Below are 19,865 nucleotides of genomic sequence, written 5' to 3' on the forward strand. Positions count from 1 at the left end.
TTTTTAAATCCGGCATTCCATCAAGGTACCTATTAAATGCATCTATTCTACTCATTACCAAAACATCAATACAGGTACCCTCTCTGGATCTTTCAGTTACAGATCTTACAGTTCCGTATCCCTCCTACCAAATATAAAATCCACACATCCCCACGATTCGTAATGGAAGGAAAGGTCATCTTTAAATACTTCTCATTACTTATACTGATGTAGGAGAGCCCAGTTGCTTTAAAAAACAAAAACAAAGGCATGTCCTTCAGTCTCAGTGTAGCTGATTTAAATTTGCCCTATTGATTTATCAACTGCAGGAGCAGCTTTCCAAACTTTTAATAATCAGGGGACACATTAACTTGTTTGCCAAGGACCCTCCCAGTCACCTAGCCATAAAACACCTGCAGAGTTTGGGGGCACAGGATCAATTCAAACGCCGGGGCCTGACATTCTGTGCAATTCAGACACAGAGAGAAGAAATCTCTAATTAAAATGTCTCATGTCCTACTGGAACAGAAATGAACACAGGGGCATTCCAGAGAAACTATTCAAGGGTCAATTCACACAGGCTACCTGCCAACTTGGAACCACAACAAGGCACCGTGGGCTGTAAAGAAACAAGCTTTTTTAAAATCTGAAGTTGCCAAAAACATTTACTCAAAAGGACTTACTTGTCCATAAAGATAAGAAGAGGTTGGCCACGAGGGCTCTGCTGGAAAATATAGTGCTACATACAGTTAAATATTGTGTGGGACCTCTGTTTTGATTCTACTGCCATTACTTGCAGAAAAGCAATGCTGGGGAGTGGGGGGTTAGTGTAGAAGCAACCCGTCTTCCCCTAAAAGGCTATTCAGGTCATGGAAATGCAACCGTTAAATGGAGGCATCTTTTCTAACCAACTTTTCTCATTCAAAAAGCCTATACGTTTTGACATACCTAGAAGCAGCTGGCTGTCCAACTTTGCAATTAAATAATCCTCCACGGAATGACATTCCACAATCTCGCTAGGAGTCTGATGCTCCTAAAGGAGGAAAGCAGGAATTTTGGCCATCCAAGATTTGGACTTCAACTCCCATCAGTCCAAAGCAGCAGGCTAATTGTTAAGGATGGCAGAAGCTGTAGTTCAACATTCAGAGGGTGATGGGTTCCTTTCCCCTACCCAAGAAATTAAGGATGTTTTATTTGTTATACTGTTATCCTGCACCCCCCTCCCCCATTTGTTTGAGTTCACATACCCAAAGAGAGCTGTACTTAATATATATCTTGTATCAACAATTTAGGTTTCTTTTACTGAGGTATAACTGTAATATCCTTTCAGCGCTACATATCAGTTCCATTTCAAACTGAGAAAAAAACTGATTCAGCACAACTGTTTGAATGAACATTTTATTTCAATAAAGGATGTATGCAAGTCTGAGAGCCAAGGCAACTTATCATATTTTGTCTTGACTACTTGTACATTTCACTGATTGAGATGCAAGAAATGTTGTGAAACAGAAACAGGCTTAGCAGTGCATTCATATGTCAGACTATTTCTCTGAACACTGGCATTTGTCAATGCTTGTCTCCTTAGAAATATAACTAGAACTTCGTATCCATATTTAGCCATCGATGGCTGCATCCGTACTGTAGAAACAATCCAGTTTGATGCCACTTTAGCTACCACGGCTTAATGCTACAAAATTTTGGGAATTTTTGTTGTGGCACCAGAGCTCTCTGGCAGAGAGGGCTAAGTGTCTCGACAATTCCCAGAATTCCACAGCATTGAGCCATGGTAGTTAAAGTGGTGTCAAACTGGATTATTTCTGTAGTGTGGATGCAGTCTAACATGACTGACTGCAGTACTGCAGCCGAGACAACTATGAATAAACATAGATAGATAAGACCGATGAAAGAGAGAGGGAAGGGGGAGAGAAAGAGAAAGAGAGAGATACATGGGTGAGCAGTCCACCAAACAAAAAAGCATCAGAAAGTTTTTCTACAAATTGTCCACCGGACATCTCTGCCAACTCACCATGTCTATTCCTATAAAACCTTACAAGATAGGTTCAGCTGAGAAGTACAACATTTAATGTTGCATTTGAGTGGGTATCTGAATCTGAATCCAGGTCTTCCCACTCCCAGTCCCACTATCACTCATTTTCTCTGCATGTTTTGCCAAACCAGGTAAGGAGATGCAATAAAGTTCACTGGTGTTTTTTTTTGTTTGTTTGTTTGTTTTGCTGTTGTTGCTGGAGGATGTGTGTGTGTGTGTGTGTGTGTGTGTGTGTGTGTGTGTGTGTGTGTGTGTGTTTTAAAAAAAGAGAGCCTGCCTCATCTCATGGTTTGAAATATGCCTGCTGTTCTGATTCTCTTCTCTGGGAAATTGGATTTATCGTTTCAGTGGCCTAATCCCATTGTGTCCAATCCTGCTTCCCTTTAATTTATGGTTTCAGGTTGGTATTAATTGATGGATTGCAGAGGTTTTGAGAGGGGCTAAATTGGTTTAAAAATAGCAAAGCAAAGGAGGTACAGATGAAAGAATAGATGATGGGGGAGCAGAGGCTTTCTGGACAAATCACCTGAGTTAAATCTGCTTTCCTGGAGGAATCTGGGAACCTGTTACTCCTTTAGCACCAGGTCTATAAAATATCCTGGTAGTGCTCTTGCAGTTAAACCAATCTTGAAAAAGGATGGCTCAGTTAGTGAGGGAGGAACAGTGACTGTGTCTACTCCTGCAATCCTTTCCCTATTCTGGGTGATTCTAAAACATGGGTCCCCAGATGCTCTTGGACCTCCCAGAATCTCCAACTAGTAGGGTCAGTTAAGAAAGACTCTTTGAGAGCTGAATGGCTAACTAGCTGAGTAAAACAGCGCTCGAGTAAAATGATAATCACATGGAATAACTTAACTGAGGAAGCCAACCACAGATGCTGGCGAAGTGTCAGGAATAAACTCTCCTAGAACACAGCCACAGAGCCCAAAAAACCCACACAAATCTATAGTTTAAAGCTGATTTTGAAAATTATCTCCAGCACTACAAATCAGGCCTGGCAATGAATAGACAGCCAACAAGAAATGCAATGAGATAGGAGTAACTGGCTCCATAAGAATAGTAAAAGATCTCTGATAGATAGGCCCTTTGAGCGTATCTACTCCCGTATTCTGTTCATTGCTCCAGTTTTCTAGAAAGGAAGTTAGATGGTTATAAAAAGAGTACTTCTTCTCCGTTGTAGCACCCTGTTTGTTTGGTGCCCTCTCCAAAGAAAGCTCATGGGATGCCTATGTTCTTAACTTTTCAGGGACACTATAAATATAGCTGTTGGTATTTTATTCCTTTATATCCTGTCCTCTTCTAAACAAAGGACTCAAGGTGGCTTACAAAACATGGAAATCAATACCGAGTAAAAGACATGCGAAAAAAATATCAGTAAAATATATAAAGGATATTTTAAAATGCATCTAAACAATCTGTAGAATTAAAATCATTTAAGAACACACTGTGTGCGTATGTGCCTTTGCCTGTCAATCCATGATGTCCCTATGAATTCCATAGCGTTTTCTTGGGTATGGAATCCTCAGAGGTGGTTTTGTTAGTTCCTTCCTCTGAAATAGAACCTACAGCACCTGGTATTCCTTAGGGGTCCACCATCTAAGTCCTAACCAGGGCTGACCCTGCTGAGCTTCCAAGAATAGATGGGATCCGGTGCCTTCAGGCAGAATTTGAAAATCAGTACAACAGATCCCCATTAAAAACAGTGCAGTCAATTCCTAAAAAGCCTATTTGAGTATAATTTTTTTTGACTTGCCAGTGGGCCAGCAAAGAGAGATAAAAATCTTTTTTGTCTACTAGGAATTTTAAGACGTTAGATTCTATGGCTGTTTTTCTAAATCTTCCTGTGTTGCTGGTTCTCTATTATACTGTATGCTTTTTACTATATTATATTGTATTATATTCCTTTAGCCGTTTGTAATTTGCTCAGAGAACTCTTTCTAGTTCCCTCGAGAGAGAGGCAGATTTGGTGAGCACATGTGAGAGAGAGTCTGCTCAGTGACTGCTCCAGGCTGCAGATTTTCCTTCCAAGGGAGGTAAGGCTGTCCCCCTTTCCAGTCTCCTGTTTAGGCAGGCTTTCAGAAACTAACCAGCTGCAAAAGACAGGGCACGTAATAAGAGGATGCTGCATGAATAAATAACAAATAAATATGCAGGGCTAGGGAACCTTTGGCCCTTCAAATGTTGGGCACTTGAACACCAAAAGCGCCATCCAGTATGGCCAGTATTAAAGGGCTAGGAGAAGTAGAGTCCACAAACTTCTAGAGAGCCCTCATCTCTCATCTACTAGATTGCAAAAAAGGTACATACTAGAAATTTCCCACAAGTTATGGGAAGGGAAGGAGGGAGAGTAGGCCAGCTCTCCTTGTTGACTGAATAGTGGAGTCTGTAAAGCTCCAGTAATTTCTTCAGAGCTACCTGATGTTTAACTGTCAACTAAATTTCACCAGTTGCAGGAAAATATAAGTTCAGTGGAGAGGTCAATATATTTGAAACCTGCCACTGCCCATTTCCCATTGGGATGTAATCATTATAAAAAGGGGGACTTATTTCATGCACAGTTATGCATGTCATGGGAAACGCTTTGCTTTACCGATCTCTCACAAATATGCTACTCAGCCTCCTGCAATATTGCTAGCAACAACGCAGAGGGTTGGAAGTAAGGAGGAGGTGTTTATACTCTGGATGCCTTCTGATAGTATGTTCAGGATAGTGAGGCTACAGTAAAGGCTTCAGGAATTAAAGATAATTAAGCACTTTGGCCCTATATAAGAATAGCAAGATACACCTAAATCTTAAACATATTATTATTATTATTATTATTATTATTATTATTATTATTTTATATATATTTATATATTTGAAGTACCGATTACTGTAGTGCAAATTTCATTCCATTGGCTTGGCATTAAGATCAAATTTAAAAGCATACTATGGGCAGCAAAAACTTGCCCATGTTTTGGAAAAGTAAGCTTGATGAGGTGGTTATTTATGCATTGGCAATGAAGAGGACAAACTAGGACTAACATTTGACTCTTGTAATTTACATCAACAGATGAACATTTGAAAATAATGGCTGATAATTAAAAAGAAAGTGATCTGGATCCAGATTTAGGAGTGTGCAACATGTCTGTCGGAAGTGAATTTCTTTACTTCCTCTTCATGGCAGCTCCTCCATACGCCTGAAAATGTTAGAGAGGTCCAGGGCCCCTGACTGAATGGGATGAGCTGCAGTGGAAGAAGGAATCACTGACATTTGGGTGGAAGGATTTTCTGTGAGCAGAACCTGAACCCAGCTTCTGATATGGCACCATAGTGGAGAAGACGGTGAGCAGTTTTCCCGTGTGGTTGCTGCTCAGTCTGCTATCTAGGTGGTGCTAACTGTTAAGGAGCACCTTAAAAGCTCCTCAGTCCTCCTTTCCTTGGGCTTCATTGCTTTCAAGAAGAGTTAGAACATCTTTCTGTCCAATACAACAGAGGAAAGATTTCAGTTTGAAGGTGTCCTTTATTGTACTGCATCTGTCTGACTGATTTGTAGTGTAATGTATTTTACTGCACGGTACAGTAGCTTTCTTCTCTTATTTTTAAGAGCTCTTTTATTAGGCATTTCAAGGATGTACAAGATCTTATCTTGCCACAAGACAACTATCTTGGAGGTCCCGCTGAAATTCCCCAGACTTGCAGCAGGGGAAATGTGTGTGTGTGTGTGTTTAAAAGAGGATAATGATTGTAATAGCTGGCAATTAAATATGCCATGAATAGCACATTTCATGGTGCGCTAAGTTCTGCAATGCAGAGGAGAGAACTTTTTGAAAGCTAGTGAGAGCCCCTCTCTTCTTCCATGGCAGACGCAAGCCGCTCCAGACAGATCCATGCAATGTTTGCCGACAGCATGTCAGTCACAAGCAAATTCACTGCGAGAGCCACATCCAATGGGGAAGATTAGAAAGAGAAACATTTACATGTGACACAGAGCCAAAGGAGGAAAGCGCCTTTGCAGCCCCTTCCCGGGAAGAAGGTGTACGAGGGGGAGAGAAAGGGGGCTGCTAAGAATAAACTACAGCTCCCTGATCAAGTGTCGTAAGTCAGGGAGATTCGTGATGGTGTCTGGCCAAAGCCATCTGCTTTCATCGCATAGCATGTTGTGCCAAGGCAGGAAACAAAGATAGTTTGACTGCTTGGAAATAAGGAGAGACAAAGATGACCTACCGTCCATCTCAAGGAGGGGGATAGGCCGCAGTCTGTCTATCTCAGCCATATTTCTGTTCTGCTGGAGGCCCACAGGTTCCCTATCCCAAATTTTTATCTGAGTAGCACTATTTAGTCTAAACAGCAGCACTAAAGACAGCAGATGGAATGTCTCAGCTAAGACACAAAGAGGTGGGGGAGACGAAAGAGCAGAAATGGGCATAAATAGGAAGATAGGGAGATTAAGGGATTAAAGCAAGAGTGGGGAACCTTCTTTCACTCAAGGACTGAATTCAACTTCTGCGAAGCTCTGAGAAGCTCTCAGGGACCACATTCCAGAGACAGGCAGGCAAAAGGGTAGAACCAAAAATACCAGCTCATTTTAGCTTAAAAGTCTTACTACCTTATTACCTGTAAGTAAACCTCAGGGGAAGGATTTCAACCTTTTAGAATAGGAAAACACAGAAAAACATGAGTGGGTATGGATAACAACTATGGTATCATGGGGAATGGGGCAGATTTGGATCTCAGGACAGCCAGATTCCCAGACCTCAGGCTACCCAGGGTCTGAAGTTCCACAATCCTGGTTCAGAGGCACAAAGAAACAGAAGCAATCAGTCCAGATTTCTAAAATGCTGTTCAATTGAACATGAGTAGAAAATAAGAGCTCAGAAAGAAAAACTTAGTTGTACATTGCACATGAACTGTTTTTTTTAAGAAAAGCAATCTAATTTTAAAATTTATATCAAGTTATGCTGGCACATGAAGTAGAAATTCCAAAGGTACCATCTCTAGCAGTAAGAATACAGTAATACATTCAATAACTGAACAAGTTGCTGCCTTTTCATGACACCCAAAATTAACTGCTGGCATCAACTATTGCATTGTGCCAAACAGCAGTGCTGGCTTTGAAGGCAAGCTCTTACAGTAGGGTCTCAAAGACATTCCCAGCAGGATGCAAGAGGTAAGAGAAAGAAGTTGCTTTTTTTGTGGGATAATGGCACAGATCGAGACCCAAGAGGACCAGATGGGCATGACAGTCCTGCCTGCTCCTTCCTCAGCCAAAAGCAGTTCCATAGACAAGAGGATAAAAAGCCTTGGGCATTTTGGAACAGTGAAGGCACCAATCTGTTGGGCTGCTGCATATAACAGCAATGCCAAGTGGCTGTCAGCACTCTGCCTGCTCAGGCTCCAGTGATGTTAAATGGTGCTGGGTGACAACTGGCTTTTAGAGATTTCAGAGTTATAAGGTGGAGTCCTCCACCCGCCTAGCTGGGAGTAAGGCACACTGAAATCAATGGGACTTACTTCTGAGTAATTACATAGAGGATTGCACTGTTAGTAGTCATCAACAAAGCTTTGGAGCTACCACCATGTCTCTGGCCCTACAATGAATTTTTTTTTCCAAATCCAGGCAAAAACTTTCAACTAGTACATAAAACTCCACTCTACAGAGCCCTGATCAGTTGCAACCCAGAGACTGCATTTTGTTTTGCAAAAAACCAGAAACCTGGCTTAGTTTTCTTGCTTTTTAGGCAGAGCTGCAGCAGACAGAAGAGTAGGAATGAGTGTATGTTTGTGATTCATCTTTCTATTTCGCAGGGACTGCATACCAAAGATCACAAGTAGGAGACCAGGGGAATACTTAGGAAAATGAGTTAAGATGTTTTGTAGGGAATTTTTCTGTTGTGCAGGTCAGGGGCAGAAGCAGAGGTGGGCTGGGGAGGCTTGCATGGAAAAATTGGGACAGTGGAGGGAAACTGCAGCCATGAGTTGTCTTGATGAGTTTACTTCCAAGTAAAGTAGCACAGGACTGGGCCACTGCTCACTGTGTTCTTTAAACATGGGAAGGGGATGGAAAAGTTTTAAAGGGTGGAGGGGAGTCTTAGGCCCCATACCGACAGGCCAAAATAAAGCTGCTTCAGGTCACTTTGGAGGTGTGCTGTTTAAATCATGCATGCATCCTAAGAGTCCGGAAGCTGTGCCAAAGCCAAAGGACTGGAGTGTGGCTTTGGTGTGGCTTCCAGACACTTAGGACACATGCATGATTTAAACAGCATACCTCCAAAGTGACCTGAAGCAGCTTTATTTTGGCCTGTCTGTATGGAGCCTTAGGAAGCAAGTGCAGGTTGCTACCCCAAGCAAAAAAGCACTAGAATTAGGATCTCTCCCCCATTTTTTACCTTCCCTTAACACACTTACATTTTGTTGTGTTGCCACAAGCTTCTTGGAAGAACTGGGTTCCAGGTCTGTTCAGATTCCAAAGCAGCAGCTAAGATTACAACTATCCAAAATTCATGAATCCCAGACTAGGGAAGCCAAAGACATTTTCTACAGTGTACATTTCTTTCATCCAACATTTCAGAACGAGGCTGGGAGCAGAAAGGGGTGGGTGGGTGGGAACAGATACAGGTGTCCACCTCTCTGTTATCAGTGCTATGTTCTAAGCATGATAACCCCGAGCCACGTTTGTGGCTTCTGAAGGGTAGCTCTGCCAGGAGAATTGCAAGGGCAGAGTCCAACAGTGCTTACACAGGTAAGAGAAAGCACTTGCTTGAGCTACTTCGGAGACACTCTATTCACCCATACAGTCACACCTTACTCCTCAGCTTCTTTGACCTTTGCAGAATGTTAACAAGTTTGCTGATAAAGTTATGAGCAGTGGTATAATAGTGGCAGGGATCTCATTACAGAGATAATTATATCATCTGCTACCCCACTTCAGCTTTCCTGATTCCTTTATGTTTAGTTATAATACCCGCATTACCTAGATGAGTAGGATGGCATTACCTAGATGAGTAGCTTGGAAAAACTACTTGAGGGGAGGGATACAACTCCCAAGCTGGGAATTCTGAGAGTTGCAGTCCAAAAAGGTAAGTTTTCCAAGCTCTACCTTTCTCACCCTGACATGTATTAATCATGGATCAAATGAAACTCAAGCAAATGCACTGTCCTAATGGTTAATGCAAGCTAAGAACCGGTCACAGCCATTTTGACATTTAAGCTAGTCCTGTGGGGCTGGACATCTTTTAAACACACTTCATGCTTTCGGCTGGCACATTTCTTTCAGGAAACCTGAAAGATTCCAGCAAGGCTGTTAGGCACTAGATGAGCCTACTTGTTAAGTTTCATTTTTCAGATGCTTGCTTTGCATCTCTGGTAACTTTCCAGTTGCCTGGGAATAAACATCTTTAGCACATTGCAAGCACCAAGGAGCCACAGAGAATTTGCACTTAAGGATGTCTTTAATGAGATGGTGGCTGCACAGAGAGAACTGATATCTGGCCAGCATTTGCTCAGATTAAAATGGAATACTGCACATGGAAAGCAAGATTTTGTCTGTACTTAGAATATTTTAACCCTTTACAGTTTTCTCTTGCTGTACTGACAACTCCCAGTTTCTTTTAATTTTAAGGGTAAATGCAGGAATCCTCTGTCTTTCGATGTAACATTATCTGTTGACTCTCTTTTTCGACATTTGCAAGTTAAGGACCAATTCCGTTAATGTGACAAGGAGTCTGCTTCTTTGTTAGTTCTTCTTGTGTATGGAGGTTTGTTTGGGATCATGGATGGACATGCACGCTGCTTGCAAAGTGAGCTTATTAATATAATATAATGATCTTATAATTCCTTCACGTTCGGCTTTTTGACCAATTCTGGTTTCTGACAGTGCTGCAGTCCCTAACTTGTCAGGGGCTTCCTGTACCTTTTTAAAAATGGAATCTGATGAGATGCTCAAGAGATGCTATGCTGAATGCCTATTTCTCTACAAGGCAATCAATTCATGTTACTAAGGGCCATGTAAGATGTGACACTATTCAGGCAACTGCTAAGTGCATGAATGTTTTCTTTTTAAGAAAATGCAGGCTGCCCCTGTCCTGATCTGGACTGAAACCATGGCAGGGTGTTGCACAGTTTCCACAGACTGCACCTTCTTGCTGATTCCCAGACAGCTAGCTCTGTCAAATCCACCAATAGCCTGAGAGAAGTGCGACAGCTGTACAACTAATCTACCCAAATTGATGGATATAGGCAAAGAATGGATTTTGTCTCCTGGTCAAAAGGTAAAACAGGCAAGTGAGTCCAGAATTAAGAAAGCAAACACCCTTTGATGGACTCCCTTTGCTGAAAGGCAAACAAAAGTAGCAGGGACCATTACTCAGTTCCTAAAGGACCTCAATCCCAGCAATCAAAAATATTGTTTTCCCCACTTCTCTGAGCAGCATGAAATTGTAGGTACAATGCTACCAACATAAATTACTCTGGACAAGGGTACATGGGGGAAGAGTTCTGCTGTCTTAATAATATTCATTTTAAACAAACCAGGAAAACGTATCTGAAGGAAAAGAAATACCACTAAAAGGCAGAATATCCCCCCAGTGAGCGATTTGGGCAGCCCCACCTCCAAATAGAAACCCTTTGTCTGTCCCCACTACATCACTATAAGCTGGAGGGATATCATCTTCTGCAAACTCTGCTGGGCATCTCACTCAAGAACGCAGAGGGATTCCACAGTGATGCACTTAGGGAATTTTAGACTCTGGACTTAATGGTCTTAGAGGGTTGGGGAGGCTATTTAGATTGTAATGTATATCACTTCACTTACTTCAAATGGTCTGACTGGGGAGTCCTCTTTAAATGGTAATGTGTATTACTTAACTTAAAATGTTCTTAAGAGGTGCCTCTTTAAATGGGTAATGTGTATAACTTCAAATGCACACTGGGAAGAGGGGATGGGGAGGGAACCCTTAAGATAGCAATGTGTATTACTTCACTTACTTCAAAATGTGATCAACCAGCTCTGCTACATTTGTCACAGCCCAGCTCCTTTTCTTGACAAGGCTTGAACTAGTATCCTGCCCTCTCAGGTGCTTGAACCCTTAGGATTCCTTAGGCACAACTAAGGTATCTCTCTCTGTCTTCCTAGCCTGAATCAAAACTACGGGACTTTTCTTCTTCTTCAGATATAGATATGCATATCACATTGTCTATTGCAAGAGGTACCTGGTAGATCAGGGAAGAGGCATCCTCCTTTCAGGTATTTCCTAACCATCCAAAAGATCAGCTGTTGAGAACAATCTATCTTCTTAATATGAAGATTTCTGACAACTTTGGCAAAGTTATTAAACCAAGCCTGCAGCAGTCCAACTGGCTCAATGAATCCTCTTCAGTCCCCAATTCACAGACCAATATTGAGAGAATCTTTAGAAAAACAGCCAGCAAAATGTACATTGGGATGTCCTAGTAGATCTCTGGGTGATCTGCAGTTCCTGATTTCCAGTATTTGCAACAAAAATATGTATAATGCGATTTTGGGCTGCATCAATAGAAGTATAGAGTCTAGATCAAGGGAAGTAATAGTGCCACTATATTCTGCTCTGGTCAGGCCCCACCTGGAATATTGTGTCCAGTTCTGGGCACCACAATTTAAAAAGGATGTGGAGAAACTGGAGCATGTCCAAAGAAGGGCAACCAAAATGTTGAATGGTCTGGAAACCATGTCCTATGAGGAACGACTTAGGGAGCTGGGGATGTTTAGCCTGGAAAAGAGAAGGTTAAGAGGTGATATGAGAGCCCTGTTTAAATACTTGAAGGGATGTCATATTGAGGAGGGAGCTACCTTTTTTTCTGCTGCTCCAGAAACTAGGACCTGGAGCAATGGATGCAAGCTCCAGGAAAAGAGATTCCACCTCAGCATTAGGAGGAACTTCCTGACAGTAAAGGCTGTTCGACAGTGGAACAAACTCCCTCGGAGTGTAGTGGAGTCTCCTTCCTTGGAGGTCTTTAAACAGAGACTGGATGGCCATCTGTCAGGGATGCTTTGTTTTGGATTTCCTGCATGGCAGAATGGGTTTGGACTGGATGGCCCTTGCGGTCTCTTCCAACTCTGTGATTCTATGAAAAAAAAGATTTCTACCATGTCAGACTCCTGCCAGAGACAAATAGTATGAACTGGTATCAGGCAATGTCCAGAGTCCCTATAGGTGACCTTTTCCAGCTCTAGTTAATGTAAGGGAAGAACTGAGCATGTCATCATGAGCTTTTTAGAGGAAGAATAGGGTTTTTTAAAAATGAGTGTAAAAAATGGCACAGGAATTCCAATCAGCATTCAAGGTGATATATTTTTATTTCCTACTACCTGAACAAAATGACTGAAGGCCTAAAACAGAAAAAAATGCCATCAGTGAAGTGTCCTTAGATCAATAGTGGAGATCCCAATTATTCCTACTGTTTTGGAATACATAGCAAAAAACAAGCGCGTGCATATGCTCTAGCCTCTCGCCTTTCTGAAATTCACAGAGGGCTTCTCTTGTCCTTTATCTCTGCGTCGAGGAGCTTCATTTGGGCTTTAAAAAAATAACTCTGGGGATCCATCAAGAGATAAGATCTCCCTCTGTGAATCGCAAAGTGGTATCTATTGATTTTCCTCTCTCCCACAAAAGTGACAGAAGGTAGAAGAGCAACCAAGACGGTTGTTGTTGTTTGTTATTATTGTTGTTGTTTTTGGCTGGTCATTTGCTCCTCCAAAGTCAAACTGGCCCAAAGAATTCATATTTATCCACGGACAGCTGGCACACTAATTGACCGTACACTCCTTGAGAGAACTGGGACAGAAGACTTCTGCTGCTCTGCACTCTTTTCTCCCTGATACATGCGCATGATCTGAGCATCTTGGCATTTAGTCAGGATGCTGTCATCTCAATACAGTGCTATTTGCCTTGATCAAGCTCATTTTGATCACCCTCACACTCTCCTCCTTCAGTTAGTGGATACATGCAAGAAAAGGTTCAAGAGCCATCTCCCCAAATCGGCAGCGCCAAGCCTAATTATGTGGTCTCTAGGCAGAACCCGTCCCGCAGGTTATGAAGCAGATGAAGCTTGGCTCAGGAGAGAAATCCAACCTGGAGCAATTTCACACATATTTAGCAACACTTTCCCGAGGCCCTCTCTTGTTGGTGTGCATGTATCAAAGACAGCAGTGGTTTCTGTTAATAAAACAACAGCACTGTTCTGAAGCAGGGCCAGGCATCTTTGGTCGGACAGGAGGCTAAATTTTTACCCTGCACACCCACCAAGGATAACCAGATCCTCAACTGAGAAAAATATTCAAAATAGAGAGGGAAAAAAATGGTTGTTCTCTTGGTCCCTTCCAGTTTTTCAATCCAGTTGGGTCATATTTGGGTCCCTCTCCCTGACCTGTTAAAACGCAGAACTGCTACTATGCATCCAATTGCTTTCAGAAGCACAAATGGTTGGAACATGAGACATGACCTTTTCTCTTGTGGCACCCAGGGTTTGGCAGATGTTCTCTAGAAAGTTTTTCTCTTTCTTTTCAACTCCAAGTAAGTTTCAGATCCGAGTAAGAGCTTTTTATTTCACTCAGCTTCTAATTGCAGCCCAAAGTTCTGTTTTCTTGTATTTATGCTGAATTGTTTTATGTTGTTCTTGGGTTTTAATTGGAACTGTTTTTAATCAAGGCTCGAAATGGTCTGTGCTTTTAATGATTTTCTATATGTCACTCTGGGTTATTTCACAGAGAAAAATACATCTTTTCAAAAGTCAACTAAAATGGCTTGGGATAAATATTGCCTGAAAAGGAGACAGTATCGTGTAGTGGTTTAAGCAGCTAGTTACAGTCTCACAGCCTCAGAGGAAGGCCAGGGCAAATCACCTCTGTCTGATGTCAGCCCTATGTTACTGGAATGCAACTCCCAGTTTTCCTTACTATCGATTATGCTGGCTTAGAGCTGCTGAGAGTTGCCATTTGCAGCAGTTCAGGTCAGAACTTGAGGAAAGATGTCTGGGGAACTCTGGGAGTTGTTGTCCAAAAAGCTAACTTCTCCAAGCTCTGGCCAAGGCTGACACAAACCACAAGACAAGTATTATTCAAGTAATGTCAAAAATTTTGAAAAAAGTGCCTCAATGCCTAAAAACTAACCATGTAGGCAAGTCAGTTCACTGATATAGCTGAGATCGATGACACATCAACAAAACTGGGACCACCAGGTACACTCAAAGGGGCATTTTCAGCCAATCGCAGCACTGCACTTTGCACATGTTTCTCAAACACATCTGCTTTGCATTCAGATTTCTCCGTTTTTACGTATACAGTACACTTCAGGGAAAAAGTGTGAAGATGCCTTCAACCAATCATAGTGGCTGTCCCCATTGCCCATAACAAAGTACAAGCTCATTCAGACTTCCTGGGGAATGCCAGAGGCTTCATTTTAATTTTTAAATAAGCCACTCTCTTCGGCAGATTAGATGTTGGTTATTCTTCTCTTCATGCCATTTTTGGCTTATTGTGAAGTCACTTCAAATCAAATCAATTTAGGTAGTTTTTTCTCTCTCTCGCCTTATCCACGAAACCCAAGAGAACTACCAGTATGTGTGTCCAGGTAGAACAAGACACGGTTATGAATGCAAAAGCTGGCACCTGGTATCTTTGCCACTGTCTGTGTTTTCTTTTCGTGCTCCCTAAGCAATGTGGTGGGAAATGAACCAACCATATTTGAAAATTTGAGGGACACCCCCCCCACACAAAATATGGATTCAGATGTAGAATCAGATTTAATTCAAATTACAGTCTGACTGTGATCATCTTCAACAATAATGTTCTAATTTAGAAAGACAGTAAGTGTTTTTGGTTACTCAATTCTCCCAGAAATCCCCAAAGCAGTAAGGCCAGTAGGAGATAAAGTCCACAAAAGTAGCTTTTCCAAGCTATGTTCACAAACCAATCTACTGCAAACCACAGAACTACCAATAGGTCTTGATCTACCTTCAGCCCAGTCCTGCCATGAAATATACTACAAATTCCCAAAGAAAGCAAAGCACGGCTCATAACCAAATCATAAAAGACTAAAATGCAGCTCAAGTTCATAAAGGACTAAAAAGCTTGGGGAAATAGGAAAATATGTCAAAGTCAATGCTGACAAAATAGCAGAGCTTAAAAATCTTACTGTTTGGACTACAGCTTGGCCAGTGGGCATGCTAGTTCAGCAACTCTGGGAGCTGCAGTTCAAAAAAGTAATACTTCTAAGCTAGGATCCTGAGCAACCGCACCAAAACATCTCCCAGTTTGACACTTGATCCTGCCCTGAATTCACTTACGGACATGCATCAAGTTTTTTTATTTGCCTTTCACATATTTTGCTTATCTGAAATCCACTCAAAACAGTATACAATATTAAAAGATAATTTTAAAAAAATACCATTGGCTAAAGAGAACCAATAAAAACAATACAAAATTGCTGGAGGTTACAACACGTAGTCCAGATGCAGTAGAGCTCCCATGTGTCTCACCAGCATGGCTGGTGGTCAGGGATCATGGGAGTTGTTTGTAGCCCACATTATTTGGAAGGTACTAGCTTCAAAAAGACAGCAGTACACTGCCAGCTCCCCTGAGACAAAGTAGTACAGTCTGGGGCCAACTTGTTACTGCAAGGGAAATAGGAAGTAGCTAGATAGGAATAGCTAGATTCCAAAATCAGAAGAGAAGACAGAGGTAGAAATGCCCTTCAGATGCATGAATATTAACCCACCCTATACACACACACATATACACATGCATACACTCACGCATGCCTGTAGTGTCACACCCTTGGTAACTACGAGGTTTGAAACCCTATAGTTCTATCCAATGATTTTGCAGGATCTTTCATGGCTGTGCATTACACACAAGTGTGGGGCCACCACCAAATAGACCACTGGCATGCCATCTTACCTGTTCTAACAGAGCAGAGGAGATTAGAACGTCATCAGTGAAAAAGCAAGAAGGCCTTGGACACTCCCCAAGAGAAGGAAGACAAAGCTGAAGGGTTCAGTAACAGCCTTCTTTCTTCCAGGCAAACTCTTCTACAGCCAATTCCCTAGAAAGTCAAGAAGCAGCAGTTTAATTCCACAGTAACCACTAACAATCTTCACATCAGCATCTCCCTGCCTTGTGTCAACCGCTTACCACAGGGTCCAGTGCTTGTGTGTGGGTGTATCTCTTGATTCACTGGGAAGCTAGCTTCCAGAGAGAATGTTACAGCAGAGGGAAACCAAGCAGGCCTTCTCCATCAGCCACAGCAGGTGCAGCTGCAGGGAGGTTGTTTCCCTCTCCCTAGCAGAGAGAACAACAATTAAGAGCCAACTGCCAGTTCCCTAAAAGGCAAAACATCTAGGTTCTCCCACTGGCCAGGAGACCAAGGGTCAAGAGCAGGTTGCACCCCATCCCTCTCAGGATATCGTAGAAAGGTGAACACCAGCCTGGTCCACACTAGTAGCCAAAGGGGGACACTATAGGGAGCTTGCTTCTTCCCTCCCCACCAGAAAAAAATCTCTGTAACCAAAAATGAGTATGTTTGTCCTGTTCCTACAATCCCTTATTTTGTGCCATGATTTTGGATGGTAAGCCTGAGGGCAGGAACTGTCTTTCTTCTGTGTAGCAATAGCAATAGCAGCTTCATTTATATACCACTTTATACCACCTAAGCAGTTTACAACGGTAAGCTATTTGTCCCCAACAAGCTCATTTTAGCGACCTGGGAAGGATGCAAGGAGCATTTTTCAGTTGAAGAGTGAGGGTGAATGTGATTTATAATAGGGCAGAGGAATATTGGGTCCTCCAGATGTTGTTGGACTGCTATTCTCAGCACCCCGCAAGTCTCATTATTCCTTAATGAAACTGGTTAGGTTAGTGCTGATGAGAGTCACACATCTGGAAGAGAAATTTCCCCACTTCTCCTTTTAACAATGTTCCCAGTTTTTTTAGCCCACTTAGTCATCTCACTTTCTCCTGATTCACCGTATCTTAAGCTAGAAAGACAGGGAGGGGGATCGTGGGAGGAGGGTGCACTGTGTGTGCGTGTGTGGCTGTGTTGATATTCGTCCCGTTCAAACGGAGTTGACATTGTTGGTGGAAACATTACTGCCACAGCCAGTGGGTTTCTACTGGGGTGTGAAAAAGAGAACTCACCCTCCAGTTCACTTGAGCTGGGTTGGGTATCTGTATGTTAAGGGTAAGTCTGAAATGAGCATTCATCCATTCCCTCGCCTCTGTTAGATCGTAATTGATTCGACTCCCACGAGTACTTCCATTGTTGCGCCTTTTGCTCCTTTGCCAGCAAACGGTATTTACTCCCAATGTAAAACATCAGGGCTGTTTGTTTCTGCTAAAGTCGCATTGTCTCCTTAACAACCCCCCTACGCAGGTTTAGGGAGATGAATCTGACTAGCAAAAGAGGTCTCTGAAGTCCCTGGGATTCCACAGAGAAAGGACTTGAATACACAACTGTTGCCCTGCCAGGAAAACTAAGCTGAGGAATTACAAGACCTGAGCGAAAAAGGCCAATTTGCTGCCAGCCAGAGTGACCACAGCAGTGGCTACCTCCTCCACTGTTAGGAAAGAAGCACTAGAGGGCAGTAAGTCTGCCAGCTTCCCAGAGGGGACTGGCACATTTTCTGCAGCGTCCAGCTATCCCAGAGGGATGGACCCTGTGGCCTTCCAGATGTTCAGTGAGGGTCCAAGGGTCTAGCCTATGACTGTTTGTCCGCTGATCTCAAGGTGGACAAAGTGTAGTCTATAGGCTGCATGCAGTCACCCATGGACACTTTGAAGATGCCCAGGGCCCAAATGCCCAGGGCCCATTTGTCCATCACTCAGGCTGGTGGGTGATCATTGTGCCAGTCTACGCTGCTCGGCAGTGGCTCTGCAGAGTCTTAAGTTAGACTCTTCTTTCTTTTGAAACAGAGATGCTAGAAGACTTGGATTTAGGGTTGTGACCCCCATGTCCTTAAACATGCCAGGTGTATGCTCCTGGTTCCACTGAACTGTTCGTTTTGAAAACCTGTGCTGAAACACAAAGATATCCAAGTAAGAAATGTGGATGTCCCCCATGTATACCACATCCTCAAAAACCAAAGAACAGGTTTGGTTCTTTGGGAGATTCTCTAGTGAGACTGAAACTTTCACATTTGCTCAGCCGGTTGCCCTCCTAAGCCTTGGGTAGACCTAAAAACAGAGCAACAGTGGGGACAGTGCAGGCCTTGGTTGGCATGCAGCCCCCGACTCCTTTTTACCCGCCCCCCAAACAAGGGCCATCCTCAAGGGAAATGGATCTCCTCCCTCCCCAGGTGAAAGAATAACCCCCACAATGGACAAAGTGGCACCAAAACTCCCTCAAAGAATGGTAGTTTGGCCAGCCACAATATCTAACCTGTTGAGAGATCTTGCAGCACTTTTGAGAGCCACAGAATGAAAGAAATAGATGCATCTGAGGAAGGAGACTGAAGTCTATGAAAGCTCCTGCTGCCAAGACCTTTCTTTCACTTTGTCTCTTTTGGGTCACAGGGAGAGGGGCATGAGAGGGAGATGCCCCTGGCATGCTTTCCCACCTGCCAAGTAGGCCACATGCCTGAACATAATATAGGTGTTTATCACACTATACTCTTATAGTGCTACTATTCCACTTTGACTGCTCTAGCTGCCTCCTGTTGTATTCTGGGATTGGCAGTTTTAAGGAGACTGAGAAGCCGGTTGGGCAGAGCTTTAACTCCTTGTCTGGCTCCGCTCTGGACCCACCACAAACTCCAACTCCCAGAATTCCAGAGCCTGGAGCCAGCTAGAGTGAAAGCGCTGCCAAAGCGGCTTCTCTCTGCAGCGCGGATGCAGCCCAGAGCGCAAGAGGGGCGGGCAAAAGGGCGCCAGCCAGGAGCCAAACTCCCGCTCTCTCCCCGTCTTCCCTGAGGAGGAGATTGGTTTTCATTCCCTCCTCCAGAAAGCCCGAAGGAAGGGGCTCCTCCGGAGGGTAGTCTCTGGCTGCCCTGCTCCGGCCCAAGCGGCTCCCCGTCGTCGGAGGGCAGAGAGAGAAGGCGCCCCCTCAGGTTGCCTACCTCCCTCCGGGGCTCCCTCCGCGCCCTTTTTCTCTCGGCGCAACTCGGCCCCGCCGCCGCCGCCGCCGCCGCCACCTCCTTCTCCTCCTTCTCCTTCTTGAGGCTCGGCGGGCGGCTTCGGGGCTGACCTTTTCCGCCGGGGCGCTCATTGGCGGGCCTCGAGGCCCACGCCAGGCCCGCCTCAGGGCGGCAAGAGCGGGCCTCCGAGGCGAGGAGGAGCCCCTCAGGCTTAGGAAGAAAGAGGTCTCCCCCCGACGAAGGCCCTGAGGAAGCCCCTGCCTTTCAGTCAGCCTCAAAGGGGCTGCAAGATCTCTCCATATCACTATCATTATTATTTTATCCAAATGTCCCTGAGGAAGGAGACTGAAGCTTAGGAACTTCTTTCTTTCAGTCACTCTCCTAAGGGGCTACAAGGCCCCTCCGCAGACTTCCTCTGAGGCTGAGAGAGTGTGACTTGCCTAAAGGGCACCCAGTGGGTTTATATGGGACTCGAACCCTGCTCCGCAGGGTCATAATCCGGTGCTCAAACCACTAGGGAGAGAGGTCTGGCATGCATGGCAGACTGGGGTTGGACTGGATGGCCCTCGGGGTCTCTTCCGACCCTATTATGGAGTTTATCACACTGAGGCTAACTTTGGCATTAGAGAGAGATTAAAGCACATTGAAAGCGTCCCACAAATAAAGTGGAAATGGCGAGGAATGGCGCAGATGATTGTCACACACCATCGCGCAAAGAAAGTGATATCAGAAATGCATTGTTGCTGAAATCCCCAAA

The 19,865-nt window shown here is 43.7% G+C and overlaps 1 protein-coding gene across 3 annotated transcripts in view; it reads right to left on the minus strand.

Moving 5' to 3' along the window:
• LOC149281165 (nitric oxide synthase 1-like) overlaps positions 1–19,173 on the minus strand; it is a 127,945-nt gene extending 108,772 nt beyond the window's left edge. For all 3 annotated transcript variants that reach the window (XM_089499722.1, XM_089499721.1, XM_089499728.1), the window contains exons 1-2: positions 19,091–19,173; positions 15,939–16,083 (exon numbers count right to left, since the gene is read on the minus strand). The gene's annotated coding sequence lies outside the window, so the exon portion shown is untranslated. The remainder of the gene's footprint in view (positions 1–15,938; positions 16,084–19,090) is intronic.
• Between the last annotated feature and the right edge of the window lie 692 nt (positions 19,174–19,865).

The sequence above is a fragment of the Sceloporus occidentalis genome, unplaced genomic scaffold, assembly GCF_023333645.1.
Source record: "Sceloporus occidentalis isolate IW3139 unplaced genomic scaffold, rSceOcc1.0.p SCAF_138, whole genome shotgun sequence".
In the NCBI taxonomy this organism is placed as follows: Eukaryota; Metazoa; Chordata; class Lepidosauria; order Squamata; family Phrynosomatidae; genus Sceloporus; species Sceloporus occidentalis.